Below are 24,129 nucleotides of genomic sequence, written 5' to 3'. Positions count from 1 at the left end.
ATAAGTAGAGTCTACAAGACTAAAGGTAAAAGGCAATATGCATAAGCATCACAATCTAGTTGCTAAAGTTGGTTCCTGTAAGAGCAGAGGATAACAATTCTGAAACCACTCTCCATGTACATGGGACTTGAGCAATAGAGTAAACGGATGGAGGGTGATGGAAGCCAGGTTTCTCACTGAAGTGTGAGATTACAAATAAGCAAAAGAGGATCCTGGAATGATCCTGTGGTAATGGATTAGAATTGGAGACAGCAGTATAAACTCATGCTCAACTCAATACAGATACAGATGGTTACATATAGAAATATTTATAGATGTGTGTAAACACTGGTGAGAATATACAAATATCCTCACTCTGTCAGCTGAGAGGAGCTAGAAGCAAAATCACATGAGGAACAACAAGCGCACCTAGTGCCCTGTTCTTTGTTTCTAATACGACCTCCAATAAAAGGCACCTGGACTCCTCGGAGAAATGGCTCATTCTAGAAGAGGGGCATATACAAGGTGAGCCTGGAGTATCTTTTAATGCCATAAGGTAAGAGAGTATTTTAAAAGTTATAAAACTAAAAAAAGAAAGAGAAAGAAAACCACTCCACAATGATTGGGGTACATCGAAGAGCTCCCAATACTCAGAAGGAAGGACCATTTGAGCATCAAAATAACATAGTATTGGATTATAACCCAATGTATAAAATCAGTATCAATTCCATACTGATATAAGTGATTAAATGAATGTGGAATAAGAGACAAATCTCCCACGCAGTAAAATTTGAACAAATTTATAAAGTTACTCAGATCCCAAGAAAGTGGATTATAACTCCTGCTTATTAAGTGTGGTCTGCACAAAGTGACTTCCTTCTGGAGAGCACAGTGTAAAAAAAGTAATGTGTAGACATGGACATAAATTTAAAAAGAAGAGAAAAGAAAGCAATTAACTTTGGCATGTGGCTCATGCCTATAATTCTAGCTCTTTGGGAGGCCGAAGCAGATCACTTGAGCCTAAGAGTTCAAGACCAACCTGGGCAACAGAGCAAAACCCTATCTTTACAAAAAGTTAGCTGGGCGTAGAGGCTTGTGCATGTAGTCCCAGTGACTTGAGAGGCTGAAGTAGGATGACCACTTGAGCCCAGGGAAGTCAGGGCTACAGTAAGCTGTGATCATGCCACTGCACTCCAGCTGGGGTGACAGAGTAGGACCCTGTATCAAAAAATAAAGAAAAGAAAATTTAAAAATAGTATAGAAAGAGGAGAAAAAAGAGTAACTTGACAGTAGAGAAACCTGACAAACACAATCTTAGCCATGTTAACAATACGTACCCTTGATGTGCTGTGATGAGAATGTCACTTTGCTTCTGTGGTCTTCCCCCAAAAAACCCATAACCCCTGTCTATCATCAGAAAAATGTAAGAGGAAGGGACATTCTACAAAATACCTGACCAGTATTTCAATCCTCAAAGCTATCAAGGTCATCAAAAACAAAGAAAGTCTAAGAAACTGTCACAACCAATAGAAACCAAAGGAGACAGGACTGCTAGATGTACTGCGGTGTACTGGATGTGATCTGAGAACTGAAAATGGACATCAGAGACAAAAATGATGAAATATAAATGAAGGCATGGGCTTTAGTTAATAAAAGCATATCAATATTGGCTCATTAATTGTAACAAATGTACCACGCTAATGTTAACATGTTAAGAGTAGGGGAAACTGGATGTGGGGACATAGGAGCTCTACTATCTTCACAACAATTCTGTAAATCTAAAACTATTCTAAAATAAAAATTGTATTAGCAAAAACAACAACAAAAGAAATCATCAGTGATAAGTAACATCCAGGAAGAATGATGAATAAGGATTTAATCTGGTATTGTTTCATTTTTTGTTGAAAAAAATTTTATAGGAGTCACATCCAGGTTAGAACAAGTGTTGCCTCATAAAGACAGCAACAAACTTATTTGGGCTGAATTCTACCACTTTTCCAGGATCCTCAGAGGGTGAGAAAGTTCATTCTGACCACTTCCCTTCTCTATTTCTACATTACAATCATCTCATGAAGCTTGAAAGTAGGGCAGCCTCTCCAATGGGCCGTTTCTCCTCTCTGTCTCCCCTATCCCTCCAGCGTTTGATTTAGTATGCCTGAACCACCTCATTCTCCATCATTATTTCAGCTTAGCCAAGAGGAAATTAGTACTAAAACCATCAAATATTAGTTGAGTATCTTTTATTAAACAGAAAATGGGAATTACCGGGTACTTATCCATACCCTAATAGAGTACCTCTTAACAGCTATGCAAAATAGCCTCTAGGAATCTCTCATCCTGCTTGTTCCATGACATTTTCTACCAAAGGGTCTGAGCATAAAAGAATCAGGTGTGGTAATAATATTGAAGATGACAATAATAACACATAATGTTTACTGAACACTTAACTATGTGCCAGGCACTAGATGTTTTATTTGACTTTTATGGATTTTTTTGGCGGGTCAGGTCAGTTGATTTTTTAATAAAAAATAGTCCAGACTCAAAAGGTACAAGCAAGTAAAACAATTTTATTTTTCTCCTGCCCATGACTTTCAGTTGTATAGTCCCATCACATACCTGGCCAATATGTCAGGCAGATTATATTTTGCAAGTCACCTTGAGATATTAACCAACACCCTCATTTTGACGTATTCAAAAGTCCAGTACAGTTTAGAACGCTCAACCAACTTGAAGCTTTCCCTCCTTCTGAATCCCAACCCTTAGTCAGTCTGAAGAAACCTGCGACAGGCAATAGTTGAAGTTCTATAATTTTTTTCACTTTGTCTCCTTCTCCATTACCACTTGCTTCTAACTGGTTGGAAAAAAAGGGCAGGGAGGGAGCAGATAAAACTTCACCCACCATGTGCTGATGTCAGCTGCTGTTGTCACATGTCACATGGGGAAACCCCATCTCTACTGAAAATACAAAAGACTAGCCGGGCATGGTGGCAGGCGCCCATAGTCCCAGCTACTCGGGAGGCTGAGGCAGGAGAATCGCTTGAACCCAGGAGGCATCTGGGGATGGCATATACCCAAAGGCTGACTCTTACTCTGTGGAGCAACTGAGTGGGCCCCTTACTGGGGACTTACTAGTGACTAGTACCTGGCACTGCTCCCATGGAATCTCTCCTCAACAAAACATCCCACAGAACTCTTCCCCATTAGGATTACTTTGGCCCCATTGGGCAGATCTCTAGAGGTGGGGTCCTCTTAAAATGACTCAAACTCAACTATTTTCCACGGGGCACACTCTAGAAAAACATTCCAGGAAGCCCTCATTCCCTTCAATTGGTGGGTGGTGCCCTGCTCCATGGTAGCCTTCTCTCCCTGCTCAGCCATCAGGAGCAGCTCTGATCAGGACTCTGACCTTTCCCGCCAATCCTCCCTCCTCTGGGCTTAACCCTGGAGGGGCCAGAAAGGGTAACCAGAAAGTGAGGAGAAAGCACAAAGAAGACAGAAGGAAGTGTCTCAGTCTGTTCAAACTGCTATCACAGAATACACTAGGTGGCTTATACACAACAGAAATCTATCTGTCACTATTCTGGAGGCTGGGAAATCCAAGATCAAGACATCTGCAGATTCAGTGTCAGGTAAGGGTCCACAACCTAATCCCATCATAGATGGCACCATCTCACTGCATCATCATATGGTAGAAGAGGCAAGGGGTTTCTCTCAGGCCTCTTCAATAAAGGCACTAACCCCATTCACAACCATCTACGTGGGCTCCATCCTCATGACCAAATTACCCTGCAAAGGCCCCACTTCCTAATACCATCACCTTGAGGATCTTGACGTATGAATTTGGGGCAGGGGACAGAAACATTTGGACCATAGCAGGAAGCAAATGAACCAACCATGCCCTTATCTTCCCAGTAACAGGTTTCCAGGCATGTGTCAAAACCGGGCTGAGGTGGGGAAGCAAGAACTTTTCAATTGAATGAGCATTTCAAGTTTCAACATTTACTGATTGGACTCAACATTTTAATAGTTAAAATAAAACTGAAATTTTTACTCTGTGAAAATAAAACCTGAAAGTGACCAGGAATACACTGGTGTCAGTATTAACAACAACAAAGGAAATCATCAGTGATAAGTAGGGTCCAGGAAGAATGATGAATAAGCATTTAATCCGCTATTGTTTCATTTTCAGTTGACACTAAAGTGCAGCTAAAGGACAGGAGAGGGGGATTTAACAAGCACTGTTGAAAGACGGTAGTAGTATGAGAAAATAAAACTGCTTCATGATTTACTCCCACAAAAGACAGCATGTTTCATAAACTACATATACTAATTTATACTCGTAACAGTTTTATGAGGTGATGTGTTAAGATAAATTCTCTGAACTAATAAGCTGTTCTTAAATGATACATTTTGATCTTCCATCAAAAGAAACCAATTTTCACTTACTATCATCTGAATAGATCTTTTTGGAACACACCTGCCTTCTAGTGACTGTTTGTTGAGATAAAATTCGAAATGGTATTATTCAAGTAGATGAGATATTTGTGGGAAGAACCTTTCTAGCTCCTAATAAGGCATTCAAAAGTAATCAATTAGGTTGAGTGCTGTGACTTACGCCTGTAATCCCAGCACTTTGGGAGGCTGAGGTGGGTGGATTACCTGAGGTCAAGAGTTCAAGACCAGACTGGGCAACATGGTGAAACCCTGTCTCTCCTAAAAATACAAAAAATTAACCAGGTGTGGTGGCAGGCACCTGTAATCCCAGCTACTTGGGAGGCTGAGGCATGAGAATCACTTGAACCCAAGAGGCGGAGGTTGCAATGAGCTGAGATCGTATCATTGCACTCCAACCTGGACAACAAGAGCGAAACTCTGTCTCAAAAAAAAAAAAAAAAAAAAAAAGAAAAGTTATAACTGATCTCTAGGTGGAGATGAGGTAGAAGGAATTGTTTGATCACTGAACACTCATCACCCCACAACCTAACTCCATCTGGCAGAAAATAGGTTTAGAATTTAGTTGGTGTATAAATCTAGCAAAGCACCAATTATAAGTACCTACTTTAGCCCCTGTCACTTTGTAAGGCAATCACTGATAATGCTGCCTGCACATGGCTGTGAATTTCTTATTTTCCTGTGCCATTGTCTCCAGTTCTGAGCTTGCACTGGGTCTTCTTTATCAAGTTTTGGCTGTTATTTCATAACTAGCCTCAAGTCCTTCTCCTTTTATGGCCTATATGGAATAGTGGGGGAGATAAAAGGGTTGGTTATTGTTGTTGTTTTCTATTTACTAGCAGCATTTTTAGGAAGTGAGGCTCAGAGAAGTATTAATTCCAATCACTCCTTTTCTAGAAATTCTTGCCAAAAGCCACTTAGGTGTCCGATATGCTTATTTGAATAAGAGGTCTGCTTCAATTGGCAAAAATGTTAAGTCTTTTTTGACTTAATTGAATCCAAAAAAAAATCTGGACGCTTTCATACTTTTCTTTATTATTGATTCAACTGTTAAAGAGAGATAGATATAGCAAGATCTTTGAAAACAGAACCAAGAAACTAAAACGTAAGCAAACAAGTGCTGGGTATTAAGCAGGTTGCTGTGTACTGCAGGGACTATGGGTACAAAATTAAACGGGTTGCTGTGTACTCCAGGGACTATAGGTTGGTGTGTCCTTACAGAGAGAGTGAAATTGGCCACATGAAATGTTTTGGCTATATGTTGCTCTGTAACAAATTATGCAAAATCGTATTCACTTAAAGCAAGCAAATTAGCTAACAGTTTCTGTAAGTCAGGAATACGGGTGTGGCTTACCTGGATGGCTTTGGCTCAAGGTCTTTCTTGAGGTTGCAGTCAAGACACTGGGGCTGCTGTCATCTCAAGACCACCAGGGGCCGGAGCACCTGCTTCCATTATGGCTCACTTAATGGCTTTGGACAAAGGCCTCAGTTTCTTGCCGTTGCCAGGGCACCTCAGTACCCTGCCACTTGAACGCTCTGTGGGACTGCTTGAGTGTTTTCACAGCATGGCAGCTGGCCTCCCCTCAGACTGAGTGATCCAAAACAGGGATCAAGAGAAAAAACGCAATGATTCTTTTAGGTATTCTCAAAATTCACACACCATCACATTCACCATATTCTGTTAGAAGCAAGTCACTAAGACTAGCCTCCATCAAGAGGAGGGGATTAGGCTCTACCCTTTGAAAGGAGGTGTATCAAAGAATTTATGTACGTATTTTCAAACCACAACATTAAGATTTGGAGATGGTGGCTGTTGCTTTGTGTATTTGTTTTGCACTTACGCTCACAGTAAGCAGAAATATTCTCAAGTGAAAAAAATATAGATGTCAATTGCAGAAAACTATTTTAATAAAGTGTTCTGTAATACCCTTTATTTTCAGGCACAATAATTATTTTAATAAAATATAATGCGATATATTTTATTTTCAGCTAAAGGACTTTTATCCTTTGAAGAGTGAGAAACAGAGAAACTTCCAAAAAACTGCACCCCAAAATTATAAGAATGAGAACATTTTAAGATAAAATTCCTTTGTTTTCTCTTTCACCAGTACAAAAAGGGATATTTTAATAAAGCAGCATCAATTAGAGAAACTGCTAATGTTTATACAGAGTTACATTCTTACGTTCAAAATTACTCAGGCCCGATACTTTCTCCCTAATAACAATAGTTTAATCAAGGAGGTAATCTTTAATGCAATCTAATATCTATCCTTTCTTTAAAAATTGCCGCAAACTTCTCACTTAATCAACTAGCATTCACAGTATAAAACTGAGAACTAAAATAAAATCCTAAGCCCCCAAACAACTGAATGGACCCCCTCTTGGCCAAGGGGACCCAGAGAAACCTTGAAAACTGAGTTCCTGGCCACGACAGGACAGGAGGTTGGACACACATTGGTATATCCCCTCTTTGTGTGGTTTAGACACAACTGATCAGCATTAGTGTCAAAAGAGAGTTCATAAGACTGATGGAACAGGCCAGGCGCGGTGGCTCACACCTGGAATCCCAGCACTTTGGGAGGCTGAGGTGAGCAGATCACAAGGTCAGGAGATTGAGACCATCCTGGTTAATAAGGTGAAACCGGCCAGGCGCGGTGGCTCAAGCTTGTAATCCCAGCACTTTGGGAGGCCGAGACGGGCGGATCACGAGGTCAGGAGATCGAGACCATCTTTGCTAACCCGGTGAAACCCGTCTCTACTAAAAATACAAAAAACTAGCCGGGCGAGGTGGCGGGCACCTGTAGTCCCAGCTACTCGGGAGGCTGAGGCAGGAGAATGGTGTGAACCCGGGAGGCGGAGCTTGCAGTGAGCAGAGATCGCACCACTGCACTCCAGCCTGGGCGGCAGAGCCAGACTCTGTCTCAAAAAAAAAAAAATGAAGACTGATGGAATGGACTCTATAGCAATAAGATACCAAACTACAAACAGGACCTAAGGCCAACCAGTCAAGGATTAAGCCAAGTACCCCTACACTTAAAGAATAAGCTAGGTTCTAACTGTCACAGGTTTTTCTTCTTCTATAGAAGCTAAACAAGCACAGGCCTTAAGAGAAGCAATATTGAAATAATTGCAATGTTGAAATAAAAGCAATATTGAAATAATCCTTTACCACCAGATGCTGACTCACTGGTCCCCTGTTCCACAAGCCATAACTACAGCTTCGATTGGATAAGACTGATTTCAGTAACTCTCCCGATAAAAGACCAGAGACCATGGACTGGTCCCAGCCAGTTTAAAGAGACTGCACACTTGAGTGTCTTCATCTCCCTGCTTCACCTTTTGACATACAAGGCCTAACTGTAATGTAAATGTTACGCCTCCACACCAAAGTGAACATGGGATGCATGAAACATGCATGTTAGTTCATGTGTCAGGCCCCGCTTCATGAATATCCGTAGCTGCTCCTATAACCTGTTGAATATGTGTACCGGGCCAACCCGTTTAGCCTAAATGCTAAGCCCCACACTCCCTTCCTTCAAAGTGCCTCCTTCAGGTCTCTGCCAGAGGCTACACTTCCAAGTCTGTCAGGATGACGGCCACCCTAGAGGCTGTAACCCTTTTTATAATAAATAAAGTCTCCTTTCCAAATTTATAGAACTTGGGATTTTTCAATTGACAAAACTTTTGAAATCTACATAGGTCGATAAAACAAGGCAAACAAGGACCCATGCTCATTAAATTGGCTACAATTCACTTCAATATTATGGAAGTTCTTCCATATGTTATTTATATTATCTTCCTTTTATATAACACATTTAAAAAATCACAGGATGAATGAATATTTGAATCATGATTAAGGACATCAGAAAAACTTCTTTGGGGATATGCCATATACAACTTTGATATTATCTGTAGCTTTTTGGAAAACTCATTCAAAAAAGATTGTTCTGATGCCCTCTTTTTTCTAAGTAAAATCAAAATATTAGTCATTATGGTGCTCTTAAAATGTCTTTGTTATCAAAACATCAGGGAAAATGCAAATCAAAACCACAATGAGATTACTAATCTCCACCAGGTTTAGAATGGCATCATTAAAAAATTAGGAAACAACCAGGGGTGCTGGAGAGGATGTGGAGAAATAGAGAGGAAATATGGAACACACTTTTACCACTGTTGGTGGACTGTAAAACTAGTTCAATTGTGGAAACAGTTGTGGCGTTCCTCAAGGATTCTAGAACTAGGAATACCATTTTTGGAACCCAGCCATCCCATTACTGGGGATATACCCAAAGGATTATTAAATTATTGCTGCTATAAAGACACATTCCACACGATGGTTATTGTGGGCACTATTCAACATAGCAGACTTGGAATCAACCAAATGTCATTTCCGTGACAGACATGGATTTAAGAAAAATTGTGGCACATATAACCCCACATGGAATACTATAACAGCCATAAAAAAAGAATGGTTCATTGTCTTTATAGGGACATGGATGAGCTGGAAACCCATCATCATTCAAAGCAAACTGTCGGCAAGAACAGAAAAACCCAAATACCCGATGTTCTCACTCATTAGGTGGGAATGGAACAATGAGATCACTTGGGACACAGGACGGGAGAACATCACACACCGGCTCCTATTGTGGGGAGGGGGTAGGGGGGAGGGATAGCATTAGGAGATATACCTAACGTAAATGACGAGTTAATGGGTGCAGCACACCAACATGGCACATGTATACGTATGTAACAAACCTGCACGTTGTGCACATGTACCCTAGAACTTAATGTATTAAAAAAAAAAAAAAAACTAGCATCAACGCATTGCAATACAATGTCATAAAAAGCCCACCTGTTTTTACAATTCATAAATTGAACTTCTAGTTTAAAGATGTGGTTTAAAATCAGAATATCTTCCTTATTTTCTCGGGAGTGTTCTGAAAGCCACAAAGAGAATGAGAAATAAGAAATGCAAACTTATCTGTGGCAAAACTAGGCAAGAGAAAATCCCATGCCATCAAATAAATGGAAGGGCTGCCAAAAGCAGAGATCAAGTGGAGATATGTGTGGCAGAAAGTAAAGGGGGAAAAAAAGACTGTGACCCTGGATCGTGGACGAGCCAGCAAAGTATATTTCTTGGCAGTGAGAGACAAGGGCAAAATAAAAATCGTTCATTTGCAGCAGTAGGATGAGTGCACAAACTAGCATCAAGAGCTTCCCCAGAACTAGGAAGCAGAGAATGTTGGACTGCATGAGAAATCACATAGACAGCATATTTACAGGAAACAGCTTGTCTCTTTAGCAATGAGAGAATAACAGAGATAGAACTCGGTGAAAACTTTATGGGAGCCATCTCTAAGGGCTGGGATGAAGTAAAAGCTAATTAACCTGACACAAGAATCCTGGGTCATGGGGGAAATTCCAGCTAGCCCAGAACATAGCCCTAGTTCCTCCCCAACATGAAACTTCTGAAAATGGCTGGTCCAAGAAAAATTCACCTCAATCAACTGAGTAATCAAAAGGAAGCATCACAAGAACTATTCCAAATAGAGATGATGGGAGTAGGGAGAGAGTAAAGGGAAAAGAAAATAAATAGTAGAAGATGAACATTCACTGACAAGTAGCGGATGAAAAGAGTGACCAAACACTATAGTTCAATTTAAAATTCTTGAATCCATTGCCCTTCTGAAGCAACTGCAGTGAAAACATAGTGAAGAATTAGTAAAAAGAAGAAAATAAAGCATGAGCTAGCAAATTTCAGAAAAGAATTGAAAGAAAAACCATCACAGAAATAAAAGTTAAAATGAAAGAAGCACAAAATAGGATAGATATTATATAGGATATTGAAGATAAAACTGGGGAAGACAACAAGAAATGGAAATTAGCACCCAAACATATTTAAAATATTAAGAAGAAAATTATGGGTACCTAAAAGAGATCAAGTCTACAGCCATGCCACCCTGAATGTGCCTGATCTTGTTTAAAAGAGATCAAGATGAAGGCAATGAAAAAATTTTCAGGTAAAATTTCAGGTAAAGCAAATTATTTCCAAAAATAAAAGATATGTTGAATTGACATACTAAATGGACATCACATCCCAGCAGAAACTGACCCAGTGTGTTCAACGGCAAAACATACTCTGAACTTACTGTATTTCAAAAATAATGAAATAATACTTTAGAAAACAAAGTAAGTGATCAAATCATTTATATGAGAAAAATATTCCAGCTATCCTTGGACTTCTTCACAGCAATATTCAATTCTCAGAAACACTGGAAGAATTTCAAAATCCTTAAAGAAAAAAGAATATGACCCATGAATTTTGTAGACAGACTGTCAAACATAAAGGCAACAGTCACAGAGCTATTATATGCAATGAACTTGGGGAATACTGTTTTTATAATAAGGCTTCTTGGAGAATATATTTTAGAAAAAACTTTAATCATGACATGACTGGTTAAACAGCCAAAGATGTAAGAAGAACTAATGGTAGAATTATAACTAAAAAACGAAAAATAAAAAAACAGAGGTAAAACAAAAACTAAATGCCATAAGCCCTGGCAATGTAGACATTATATATTTTACAGAAATTGAAAGAGGAAAGAACAAGAATGTGAGAGGCAGTGCAAGTTCATAGATTCAAAAAAAGAGTAACAGATATAAAGACTGCGTTTGACGGGCTTGTGAGAACAAATAAATAGCCAGAATATCCTCAAGTATTTGGAAGTTAAACAACATACATGTAAATAACTCATGAGTCAAAGACGAAATTACAAGAGAGAAAGTATATTTAATTGGACAAAAATGAAGGCACACACATCAAAGTTTGCGGGACGCAGCTAAAATAATAGAACTGAGACTAAACAGATCTGCCATATTAATAAATATGAATAGGAAAACTCACCTTTAAAAAGAAACTGTTGAAGTCCGGGCCTGGTGGCTCACACATGTAATCCCAGTACTTTGGGAGGCCAAGGCAGGAGGATCACTTGAGCCTAAGAGTTCCAGACCAACCTGGGGCAACATAGTGAGACCCTTTTGCTACAAGAAATGTAAAAATCAGCCAGGCATGTGGTGGCATGCATCTGTGGTCCCAGCTCCTTGGGAGGCTGAGATGAAAAGGTTGTTTGTGCCCGGGAGGTCGAGGCTGCAGTAAGCTATGATCATGCCACTGCACTCCAGCCTGGATAACAGGGCAAGCCCTGTCTCAAACAAAAAAAAAAAAAAAAAAAAAAAAAAAAAAAAAAAAAAAGAAATCCAAAGCAAACCTCAACTCTATGTCCTATGCAAACACACCTACACGAAGTGATTCTGAAAATTAAAGGATAAACAAATAACCAAGCAAATACAAAAGTAGAAGAAGACGACTTCCATTTTGTACAAGACTGAAAGCAAGATTAAATTTGTGGCGAAAGTCCTAACAGAATAAGACAGCAATCTGAAAAGAAGATCCAATAGTCTTTATTATTTATGCACCAAAAAACATATTCAGAGAGCATATATATTATATATATTATAAATTACATTTATTCATAGAACAAATATTCATAGAGCATAAACCAATATCCAAGTCTCTCAAAAACTTCATGGGTTTTCTAAATATTTGATCCCTGTTATCTTGACAGACATACCCATACTTCTTTTTGAAATATGCTTCCCTATCTAGAATTAATTACAGGTGCTATGAGAAAGTCAGAAGATCATATCAATAGACATTTTAGGAGCCCTTTTATGCAGATGAAAGGACCTGCTGAGTCTCCATTAGATGAAATTCATAGGTTCTTACATACAGTATTTTTATCATTTGTTTAGATATTCTAAAATTTTGGTTTTGATTTCAAAGATTTCAGCCAAAAGTTCTTTAAGAGACCATTTAAATTTTCTGACTGATGAAGGCTTTTTATTTTCAGCCTTTATTTTATTACATATCAGAATTATTGCATTGTGATAAGTAGATGTTTTGTACTATTTCTTCTTATAGAACTTATGAAATAAATCATTAAAAGTGCTGCCAGTCAGGATTAAGACTATAATTATTTAAGATGTCAAAGACTTTTGGCCTCCTCCGATTTCTACTGGCAGGAAGTAAGCTAAAATAGCATATTCTTTAATGATTACTTCAGAAGTGGCTAAGGAATATGAGGATAAAGGAAGAACTTCCCATCCAGCAGAATCAAGAGCCATGGGGAACAATAAAATGAGGACATACTCCCAGGGAACAAAATGTAAGCTAATAAGGAAAAATACTCTACTCCCAAGATAAGGTAACCAGGCAATATTTGAGTATTGATTGCTACAGACCACTGATGACCACATACTTCCTCAGCATCCTCTTTTGAATGGGTATACTTGTGGAGGTTAGCCTGTCCCTGCTCTATCACTGCATGTTGGATAAGTAAGGGGAAATAATTTCTTTAAATTCATAGTTCTTTCTGTCAAGGGAACCAAATTCAAAATTAATATAAATGAAATCCCAGATATAATAGTTGGATGAGACTTTGGCAAGACTTTTATAAGACTAAGTGTATTTTGTATGTGGGAGGTATGTAAACAGAAATAAATAAAAGAGTGAACTGTGGCAGAATAAATTGTTGTCTTTCATTCTTTATGCCCACTCAGTATTAGAATTATACAGCCGCTTCCATTGCCATGCAACTTTACAGTTACACCAACTATAGTGGGCAGACTGTATTTTCTCACATTGTTAATGTCGGTTTTAACCATCTAACTTGTCTTGGTCAATGAAATGTGGACATAAATGATAGCATGCAAGTGCCAGGATGGATGACTCAAGAGGTATCACGTGTCCATTTGTCCTCTTGTGCTACTGCCATTCATCTTGTGCAACGGGACTCCAGGTAGCCACTAAACTGAAGACAATGAGAAACACATGGAACAGGGAACATGGAACCTGGAAGCTAGAGCCCAGCCTAACCTAGATGAGTTGCCACCAGCCTGTAGATCCACAAGCAATAAATAAATGCTTGATGTTTTAAGCCACTGAGATTTTGAGTGGCTTGTTATATAGCAACAAACGACAGGGAAAAACTGAAATAAACCACAAATATGCAAAACTTTTTTAAAAGAAGGAAATAACTATAACTACAGAAAATTACAATAACCATATAGATTTCCTTGCTTAACTCTGTGCAAATAAATTTGAAAAGCCAGATAACATATATAATTTCCTAGAAAAATGCAATTAGCCCAAACCAGCTCCAGACAAAACAGTAAATCTGAACAAACTAGTATCTACAGAAAAAATAGGGGAAACTGCAAAAAAGCTCTCTCACCAACTTCCCATTTAAAAAAGCAATGGGTTCAGATAGTTTTACAGTGAAATTGATATATCTTTAAAGAATAAGCGTGTTTTCAAACATTGTTTGATTTGTTTTAGAGCATGAAAAAAGAAGAAAAACTTCTAAATATTTTTAATGAAGTAACTATTGACACCAAAATTCAGCAAAGATTAAAAGTATAGATCAATCTTTTGTATAAATATGAATAGAAAACCTTTAACAAAATATTAACAAATAATATCCAGCTATAATAGGATAACACATCTGATTTAGTAGACTTGATCTTAGTAGCAAAAAATTTATCAATAATAAAATTTATTAATGCTTCACCATATCATATTCTAAGAATAAAATAATATAATCATATAATTATAATTTCCATGAGTGATACTGAAATTGTGTTTAATAAATTCAATATATATTCTTAGTCAAGATTCTTAATAAAATAGAAACAGATGAATGTTCCTTTAATATGATTAAATAAATCTGTCTGAATCCAAATCTAACCACATGCTTAAGAAACACACTTAAAGCCAGGAATAAAACTAGAGTGTCTATTATCAATGTCTTCGTTGTTGTTCTTCTTCCAAATACGACATGTATGGAACATTATTATACATAGTTCATAATGGGTATGAATATGAATTACACTTGGATACATACTTAGAAGTGGAATTTCTGCATCACAGAGTTATTGATGGTTCAATTGTATAAGACAATGACAAACAGTTTTCCAAAAATCTTACACCAAATTACTCCCTATACCAGTTAGTTGGTGGGAGATCTTATTGACATATACTCTCACATACATTTGATAACCTCAAATGTCTTCATTCCCACTATAGGCTGCTGTTATTTCAGTACAAAAGAAAATAGCATTAATTAGACACTATGTGCCAGGCAGTTTCACGTGTACTATCCCATTCTAATGCTATATTATAATCATTCTCATTTTACAGATGAATTTTGTTCAAAGTCATAAAGCTCTCCCAACAGGCAGCCCTTCCTCCAAATCTAGTAGAGAAGTGAAGGTTTACAATTGCTGTGAAGCAGCCCATCAGGGAAAGCAGAGAATAATAAAGAGATACTCCCACGTCACATACAAAATGTGTTCCATTAAAGCAAAATAAGTAGGAGGCCATTAGTCTGACTGTGTACTTTGAATTCCTGTATAACACCACAACCTAACTTGCACATAAACAAACCAAAACCTAACTTAGTTTATTTTTTGGAACACATAGCTGGATTTCATCCAATCACAGACAACTGAGCTTCAGTCAATCACAGGCAGCCAGCTGATTAGATCATGCCCAAATAAGGCAAATGTCTAACTATCGCCAGTCAGGTGATTTCTCTACTTTGCTACCATGTTCAGCCTATAAAAGCCTACTGCTCATGCTTCTGTGTAGAACTCTCTGAACCTCTTCTGGTTCTGAGTGCTGCCCAATTCATGAACCATTCTTTGCTCAAATAAACTATTAAATTTAATTTGTCTAAAGTTTTTCTTTTAACACTTTGATGTCAGAAGCAGAATACAGAAGAGACCAGTGACCCCCCAGGAGCATTGAGTGATGAAGCAAAGGAACCCCCCAGGCCCACTGTTCCCATTACTCTCTCATCATAACTGGAAGTTGTGAGTCTCCTCCAAATTCAAGCTCTGTGAATTTGCATTTTGTGCTCTTCAACTTTTTTGAGTAATTATTTTATCAGAGTTTGGAATAGGAGGAGATCCAATAAATAATTGTACTGGGTCCAGTTAGAGAACTCAGGCAGGTACCTTTTGAAAATGGATTCCTCCAAATGTAAGGAATCTGGAAATCCAGAAGTGTGGTACTCCACTTTCTGAGACACCAGTTAATTTTATGTACTAAATTTGTAGACCCAGAACCAGTGCCTTTCTGAAAGACTCCTTGTAAAAGGCAAATGAGAAATATTAAAAATCTTTTGCACAAATATTAGTAAAAAACTTCAGCCATCAGGGTGAATAATCTTGTTCCACTGGCCAGAGAAAAACAATTTGGATACAAATATTTTTTAATAAATTAGTAAACTTTGTATTTTAGTACCTGGCATATGGCTACAATTTTAAAATAAAAGCTTTAAGATCTGCCTTGATCTGCATGCTTATTTATGTCTGTCTATGTGAAGGCATGTGTGACATTTTTCTACCTCTGGAGAGTATTGACAAAATTAATTTGTAAAAGAGCTATATTTAATTGGTTAACAGAAAAATAAGTTCTTATATTGATTAACTATTCCTTAAATGTTCAGAAAGGTTGAAACTAAACAAAAATGTTTTTCAATTTCATGTGATCTGGGAGAATTTTCAGTAAATAAAAGTTTGTTAAAGCTTGTCAGTTTGATAAAAATAGGCATATCTTCAGAGTCATCAGCATTAAATGTAATACAGATGTACAACTTTTTCTACCTAAGTTTACTAGTAAAATAAGCTCAAGTTATTGCTATATTAAAAGATGTATAACTTGGCCAGGTTTGGTGGCTCAAACCTGTAATCCCAGCACTTTGGGAGGCCAAAGCGGTCAGATTGGCTGAGGTCAGAAGTTTGAGACCATCCTGGCTAACGAAATGAAACCCCATCTCTACTAAAAATACAAAAATAAGCCAGGTGTGGTGATACACACCTGTAGTCCCAGCTACTCAGGAGGCTGAGGCAGGAGAATCACTTGAACCTCGGAGACAAAGGTTGCAGTGAGCCAAGATCGCACCACTGCATTCCAGCCTGGGTGACAGAGCAAAACTCCGTCTCCAAAAAAAAAAAAAAAAAAAAAATGGCTGTTTATTATCTCATTTTCATAATATTCAAGCATTATTGTTTTTTAAAGTGAGTTAAACAGGTAAAAATGAGATAAAATTCCCATATAAAAAATGTCCTCTCTATACAGAGAGGTTTTAACATTCTTATCATTGATTAAATGGCAGCTGAGGGAAATCTATACAAATAATGATTTAATTCTCAGGCCTAGCCAAAAGCTATAAGACAGATAATATTTTGCCTCCCTGTAGCTTCTTATTGCAGAGAAACTAACGATAGCTAGGTCTGTTAATAAACATGTCCTGTGCCACATTCAAAAATTGTACCATGAGGAAGCAGATGCTTCTAGAATTATAAAATGATGTTAAATTACAAAATGCTGGTATGTTGTAGGCAGTTCACAATTGCTTGCTTCCTTATTTTCATTGGAAATTAGCAGTTAAAAATTTTAATTAATATATGTAATTAAAATTACTGGAAATAATAAGGGAAACAACATCATATGCCAGCATACAAGGAAGATAAGATGTGGTTTTTGCAAGGAAAGCTATGATGTATGTGTTCTGTTTTGTAAAGGGAAAAGGAAACTAATTTTTATCCCAAAGTAGGGTGACTGGTTGTTCCACAAGGCGAAAGAGGAAAAGTGTAGGACAAAAACTAAATGGATATAAGAAAGTTGTAGGTTTGTGAAAGAGGAATCTTGGTAAAGGATGTATAACTTGGCCAGGTGTGGTGGCTCAAACCTGTAATCCCAGCACTTCGTGAGGCCAAGGTGGGCAGATTGGCTGAGGTCAGAAGTTTGAGACCAACCTGGCTAACATAATGAAATCCCATCTCTACTAAAAATACTAAAATAAGCCAGGTGTGGTGGTACACACACCTGTAGTCCCAGCTGCTCAGGAGGCTAAAATTTGAAGGGAATTATAAGTTTTTTTTTAATTGAGCATTAATACCAAAAGAACACTGATGCAAATGTAGAATTTGGTCCTTTCTGTTAAAACAATAAGCTTTGCTTGGAGTATTGGTCTGTTCTTAATAAAAAATTATGAAAAGTTTTTCTTTACTTGTTAAGTAATTAGCCTAGGAAACAAAGATTATGTGTTTTATCAAGATAATTTCCTGTGCTTCATGTTGTCTTTATTAGGTGTTTGATTACTAAGAAAACTGAATCCTCTATATTAAAAGAGCTAAGTTTTTTCTATAACTATATGGTGTTCTGTATTTACCTTTGAAGACTTTAATTCACACTCTAGTTAAATGAATAAATATTGTTTCACAATGACTTGCGATCCTACTTTAATCAAATATTTCAAACCATTTGATATTCCTGACAACTTTCTAATACCAAATCCTAAATTAAGACCTTTCTACCTCAAACTAGCTCTGGGAGCTTCCAGACAGGTCACTAGAATATTTCAAAAGAATTTGTTCTCTCTTCTTACGAAGAGAGATATTAAAGTAACTAGGCTTATTTGATATGTTAAATAGTATGGGAAGTACTATCTAATAAGTGATGCTGAACCTTCTTTAAACCATATATTATTAATATGTGTTTCATAAATTATACAGAATACCCAGAAATCTGATAGATTTGGTATGATGCTATCAGTCATAATTTTAGTTATTATCTTAAAATAGTGTATGTCACAGAAATAAAATTTCCTTGTCAACTGTGGTATAATGAATCCTCATCAGATTTTCACCAGGGCCATTTTAAATTTTGTCATCCACAAACAGTTAATTGGTTTACTCTGGTACTTTCCTGAAAGCTATTACAAGCAACTACAAACCTAGTGTTTGTCTTTGAGATGATTTATGGAAAGGACTCTGACAAGTACAGGGTTTTGATAACTTTAAGATCATACCATTGAACTGGATAACAATTCCCAGAACTCTAATGAAGGAACTGATTGGTTCATAGAATTGCTAACCCAACATCAAGCAGAACAAGAAATAATTGAATACCAAGCAAATTCCTCAGCAGATTTTCATGCTAAGTTAACTAGTATTGAAAATATTAGAATGTGCTATTTGAATGAACTCCATAAGATTGATCCACGTCAAATCACCTATAATAACCTACTTAATAAGCAGTATTGTATGTACCTGACTTGGAAAAATAAAATTTGTGTCAAAAAGGGTATAAATTTAATGTTAAACATGGAATCACAAAGGGTTTGGATGGCTGCCTGGTTTTTTGAGTCTTTAAAGATTCCATTACTAAAAACTCTGTAGTCCATGACTTATCATAGAGTAGATTAAATGGCGTAAATTCCTCTAAATGGATATCTTTTGGTAGAGTGTTACTTTATTGGCTTGGCACAAATGTAAATAAGGCAATGGTTAAAAATCTGTCTCAAACATTAGCTACTATAGGTAAGTTTACTCCAAAGGCTATAGGTGCCCAACAAACTTCTCTAAACTCACTTGCTAAATTTTTTGTAGATTGTAAATTGCAAATTGCCTTGGACTGTCTGTTGGATGAACAAGGGGTGGTGTGTACAATAGCTAACACTTCCTCCTGAACCTGGATAAACACATCTGGTATTGTAAAACCTCAGTTATCACTGAATGACCTGTTGCAGTATTCTCATTCAAGCATTCTTCACTGTCTTGACAATATGACTGAAGGAGGAAACCTGTGCCACTGTTTCTACCATCATCTTCACCAAAACCAAAGCATGGTCTTCATGACGTATGGAGACTCCTCAAATGCATTGCAGTGGACATTGCTTGCAGATCAGAAAAACTTAACTGAGAAAGCTCATTTTTGAAAAGTAACCTAAAGAGTGTCATTGAAGTAGATCTCAAGTAGGCATGGTGATTGTTTACATGGTTGTCATGGGACTCAATCTCAGGAGCTGGAATGACAGACATTCTTGAACAAAGAAGCCAGGATAGTGGAATTAAAAGGGTTGTCCAATTAAGTATAAGTGTATACATTTATAATATTCACTTATCACAGGTAATATGTAAAAATACTGATCGATTAAAAGAATATCTTTTTCTATTCCAAAGACATAGAATAGTTTGAAATCTAGTCTTTTACTACCATGCCATTTGTCTTTCTAACTTACCGCCTACGGTCACCCCCACCTCTCCATCCATTTATTTATAAACCTAATTGGTACATAAGTACGCTTGGTTGGGGATGACATATTAAATTTGTCTAAATTGCTATGTATGAACTCCGCTCATATTTATATAATGAAGTATATTTTTGAATAGTATAATAAAGTATCATAATCTTAAGAATTGCATCCAACTAATTGTGAATGCATTCCCCATGACTGAATGCTGGGGCAAAGTATATGCAAAAACTATACTTCGAGTAAATTTCCTATAACTGGAGTAAATTTTCACAGTATTTGAGGATTTCCCACTTCATAAAACTATACAAACATTAGATATCAATATTTATAAACACTGATAATGTAATTTACAGTGAAATTGCTTTTTCATCTATTAATGTTGAGCTATATCATCTTCACATAGCCTTGTAAGTCATTTGTGTTATTTCATTTTCCTCTGTTACTTTCACTTCCCTTGTAATGTTAGTCTCTTTGTTACTGATTTCTAAAAGCTCATTTATCATTAAAGATATTAACATTTTGTCAAGCTTTGCAAATAAAATATTATGTTTTTTTCCCATTTATTTTACTGTGGTAAATAATACTGTGGTTTTATTTGGGGTTGTATAGAAGTTATATATTGAAAACAACCTTGTTCTGTTTTTTTTAAAAAAAAGAAATCAACAAACTGGATAAATGGTTAAAACAAGTACATTTCTGTTCTGTATCATTCTTTGATTTAATTATAATTGGTTTGGTTCACGAGGGCCTTGGTTAAGAAGCATACTTCAGTCTCTTGGTGTGATCCTCCTGATAGTCATCATAGTAGTCTCCCTCCCTGGTATGCTGTATCCTTTAAAGAGCCTTAAATGCTTGTATGCAGTCATCTACTGTAGGTCAAATGGTCTCACTCCAGTTATAGCAACAATAACACAAAGAGAACATGAAGAGTTATTCAGCTGACTTAACATCATGACTGTGAATTCTATACAGAGACCAAAGTCTGTTATGATGGTGACAGAGAATAACATCAATGCCCAAGGTTTTAGTGAATCTCTCAAAATTGAGAGGCTGGCTGAAAGGGAGGGATTGTTAAGGCAAAATAAGGAGGCCATTTGCCTGAGGCTGTCTCCATACTTTGAATTCTTATGTAACAAACCACAATCTAACTTAGTACATAAACAGATCAAAACCCAACTTTTAATAACTTTTAGTATATTTTATAAATAAAATTGCTGGATTTCAGCCAGTCACAGGCATCCAACTGATCAGACCAAATAAGGCAAATGCCTCATCACACCATGCCCAAATAAGGCAAACGTCTAGCTGTCGACAACCAGGTAATTTTTTTATTTTGCTTATGTGTTTGGCCTATAAAAACTCACTGCTTATGCTTCTGGATGGAGGTCTATGAACATCTTCTTGTCCTGAGAGTGCTACCCAATTCACAAATCTTTCTTTGCACAAATGAACTCTGTCAAGTTTAATCTGTCTAAAGATTATTTATTTATTTAGAGACAGAGTCTCACTCTTTCACCCAGGCTGGAGTGCAGTGGCGTGATCTCAGCTCATTGCAACCTCCACCTCCCAGGCTCAGGCGATTCTTCTGCCTCAGCCTCCCAAGGAGCTGGGATTACAGGCATGCACTACCATGCCCAACTAATTTTTGTATTTTTGGTAGAAACGGTTTCACCATGTTACCCAGGCTGGTCTTAAACTCCTGGCTTCAAGTGATCTGCCTGCCTCAGCCTCCCAAAGTGCTGGGCTTACAGGCATGAGCCACCACGCCCGGCCAAGATTTTTCTTTTAACAGTTCTTAGCAGCTTCCAGATTATGTAATGCTGAGACAGCTTTCAGGTACTAAGAAAGAAATTCAGACTTAAGAGGCCAAAAGGCCTGGGATAAGATCGATACCCCACTGCTTACTAGTTTAGCAAACAAACAGGATAATCACAAATAAGTTTTTTGTTTTGTTTTATTTTAGAGACAGGGTCTCACTGTGTTGTTCAGGCTGGCCTCAAACTCCTGAGCTCAAGTGATCCTTCTGTCTCAGCCTCCCAAGTAACTGGAACTACAGACGCTTACCACTGGGGCTGGCTAAATAGGATTTTTATAGAAATCATAAATCAGTATTCTAGATAATTTTGCATGGTTATTTTGCTATAAGCAAAAGATGTACAATTTTTTCCCAAAATATGTTTTCTAAGATAGCATAAAAATACATAGACATAATATTTACTTAGGACAAGCAAAGGTTACAATACAGTAGTCCCCCTTATCTGCAGGGGATACATTCCAAGACCCCCAGTGGATGCCTGAAACCACAGACAGTTCCAAGACCTACACATACTATTTTTTTCTTATACATACCTTTAATAAAGTTTAATTTATAAACTAGGAACAATAAGAGATTAGTGATAATAGCTAACAGTAAAATAGAACAATTATAACAATATGCTATAATAAAGGTTACCACAAACCATGGCCATAACTTTTGAGGTTTCAGGTGTAACAGCAAAACTAGCACGAATTTTTTTCCCTCTTCACAATTTTATTCTTACTATAGATCTTAGCAACCTCAGCATGCAATTTTTTTCTTTCATTAAGTCAATAACTTTAACTTTTCACTTAAAGGAAGCACTTTATGGCTTCTCTTTGACATATCTGAATTGCCAGTATCAGTATTCCTGCACTTTGAAGCCATTATGAAGTAAGATAAGGGTGAATTGAACACAATCACTCCAATACCATCACAGTCAATCCAATAACCAAGACAGGCACTGAATGACTCACAGGTGTGTAATGCACACAACATGGATACACCGGACAAAGGGATGATTCCCATCTTGGGTAGAACAGAGTGGGACAGTGTGAGATTTCATCATACTACTTGAACTGGTACTCAATTGAAAGCTTATGAGTTGTTTATTTCTGGAATTTTCCATTTAATACGTTTGGACTACTGTTGACTACCGTTGAAAACTTATGAATTGTTTATTTCTGGAATTTTCCATTTAATACATTTGGACTACTGTTGACTGCTGGTAGCTGAAATCATGGAAGGCAAAACCACGGATGAGGAGACACTAATATATAAGCAAATATTTTTAAACTTATTCACTAACAGTATTTTTTCATATCTTTCCTATAAAATTTTCTGTTCTTCACAATATCTTCATTTCACCCAATGTGGCAATATCATTCTCCAAATCATCTGAGCTCCCTGACCTGAGCGAACTTTCACTCTGTCCCTTTTCCTCCCCAGTTCCCATTAGCCAACATATCCTATAGATTCTTTCCTATATCATAGCTGTCTCATCCATTTTTTCATTTCTACCTCTTCTCTTCCAAATATATTTTTGGATACTTCATTTTTTTGAAAGTTTATTCCAACTCTCATACTGTAAATCCATCTAACACACACTATTCATGCCACATTCGTGCCATTTTCCCTGTTCAGATGTTTAAATAGAACCCAGTTGCCTAGGATAAAGCTGAAATCATTTATCCTGATATTCTAGACTCTCCACAAGCTGATTCTATTGCTGGAAGGAAGCGATCCTTCCTTCCTTCTTCCCTCCTTCAGTAAATGTTTATGGTGCACCTAGTATATGCCAGGCTCTGTGCTAGTCAGTGGAGACTCATTAATAAACAAACAAGACATGCACCAGTCCTCAAGAACCTGTGGTCTCCTGGGGAAGAGGTTTATATCAAATACTGACACAATAATACAAATTTTAATAAGCACTATATAGAAAAAGTTGTGTTAAGAAAATGTATAGCAAGGTTCTTGAGCTAATTAAGAGGAACATCATAACTTTGTCCCACTCCAGAGGCAGCATTCACACATGGACTTGCACAGCATGGCAGCCCCGCTCTAGACAGTCAGACAAGTCCTGAGTAAGAGACACTTGAGTTGCCAGACAAAGGACACATTGGCTAAGTGGAGAGGCAGATCATTCCAGGTCCAGAGATTCGTATGCACAAGGCATTAGGGGCAAAAAGGAGCTTGACATATTCAAGAAACCAAGAGGATGCTGTGTGACTGGTGTACAGGGAGCACCCAGTCTCTGAGTTTCACCCACACCAGTCACCTCTCTGGGCCCAGCCACACCTTGGACCCAGCAGTCTTAACAGTTTTGCTTTCACATATTTTGTTACCCTCCTCTTTTCTCTTTAAAATTTAGTTTGTAACTCAAAATGGATCATAGCTCTTTATGCAAAACCAAAAACTACAAAACTTATAAGTGAAAACATAGGAGAAAGACCTCGTGAACCTGGGTTAGCAGCTATTTTAGACACAACACCAAAAGCATGACCTACAAGATAGAAAACTTTATAAACTGGACTTCAACAAAATTTTGTTCTTCCAAAGGCACTTTAATAGAATGAAAAGATAAAATAGGGAGAAAGTATATGCAAATTACATACCTAATAAAGCACTTGGATCAAGAATATATAAAGAACTCTCAAAATTCAATAATAAGAAAGCAAACAACCCAATAAAAAGTAGACAAAATATTTGAATAGACATTTCTTGAAAGAAGTTATTTGG

Source organism: Rhinopithecus bieti, unplaced genomic scaffold (assembly GCF_001698545.2).
Source record: "Rhinopithecus bieti isolate Rb0 unplaced genomic scaffold, ASM169854v2 scaffold_2254, whole genome shotgun sequence".
NCBI lineage: Eukaryota > Metazoa > Chordata > Mammalia > Primates > Cercopithecidae > Rhinopithecus > Rhinopithecus bieti.
This window is presented reverse-complemented; position numbering follows the sequence as displayed.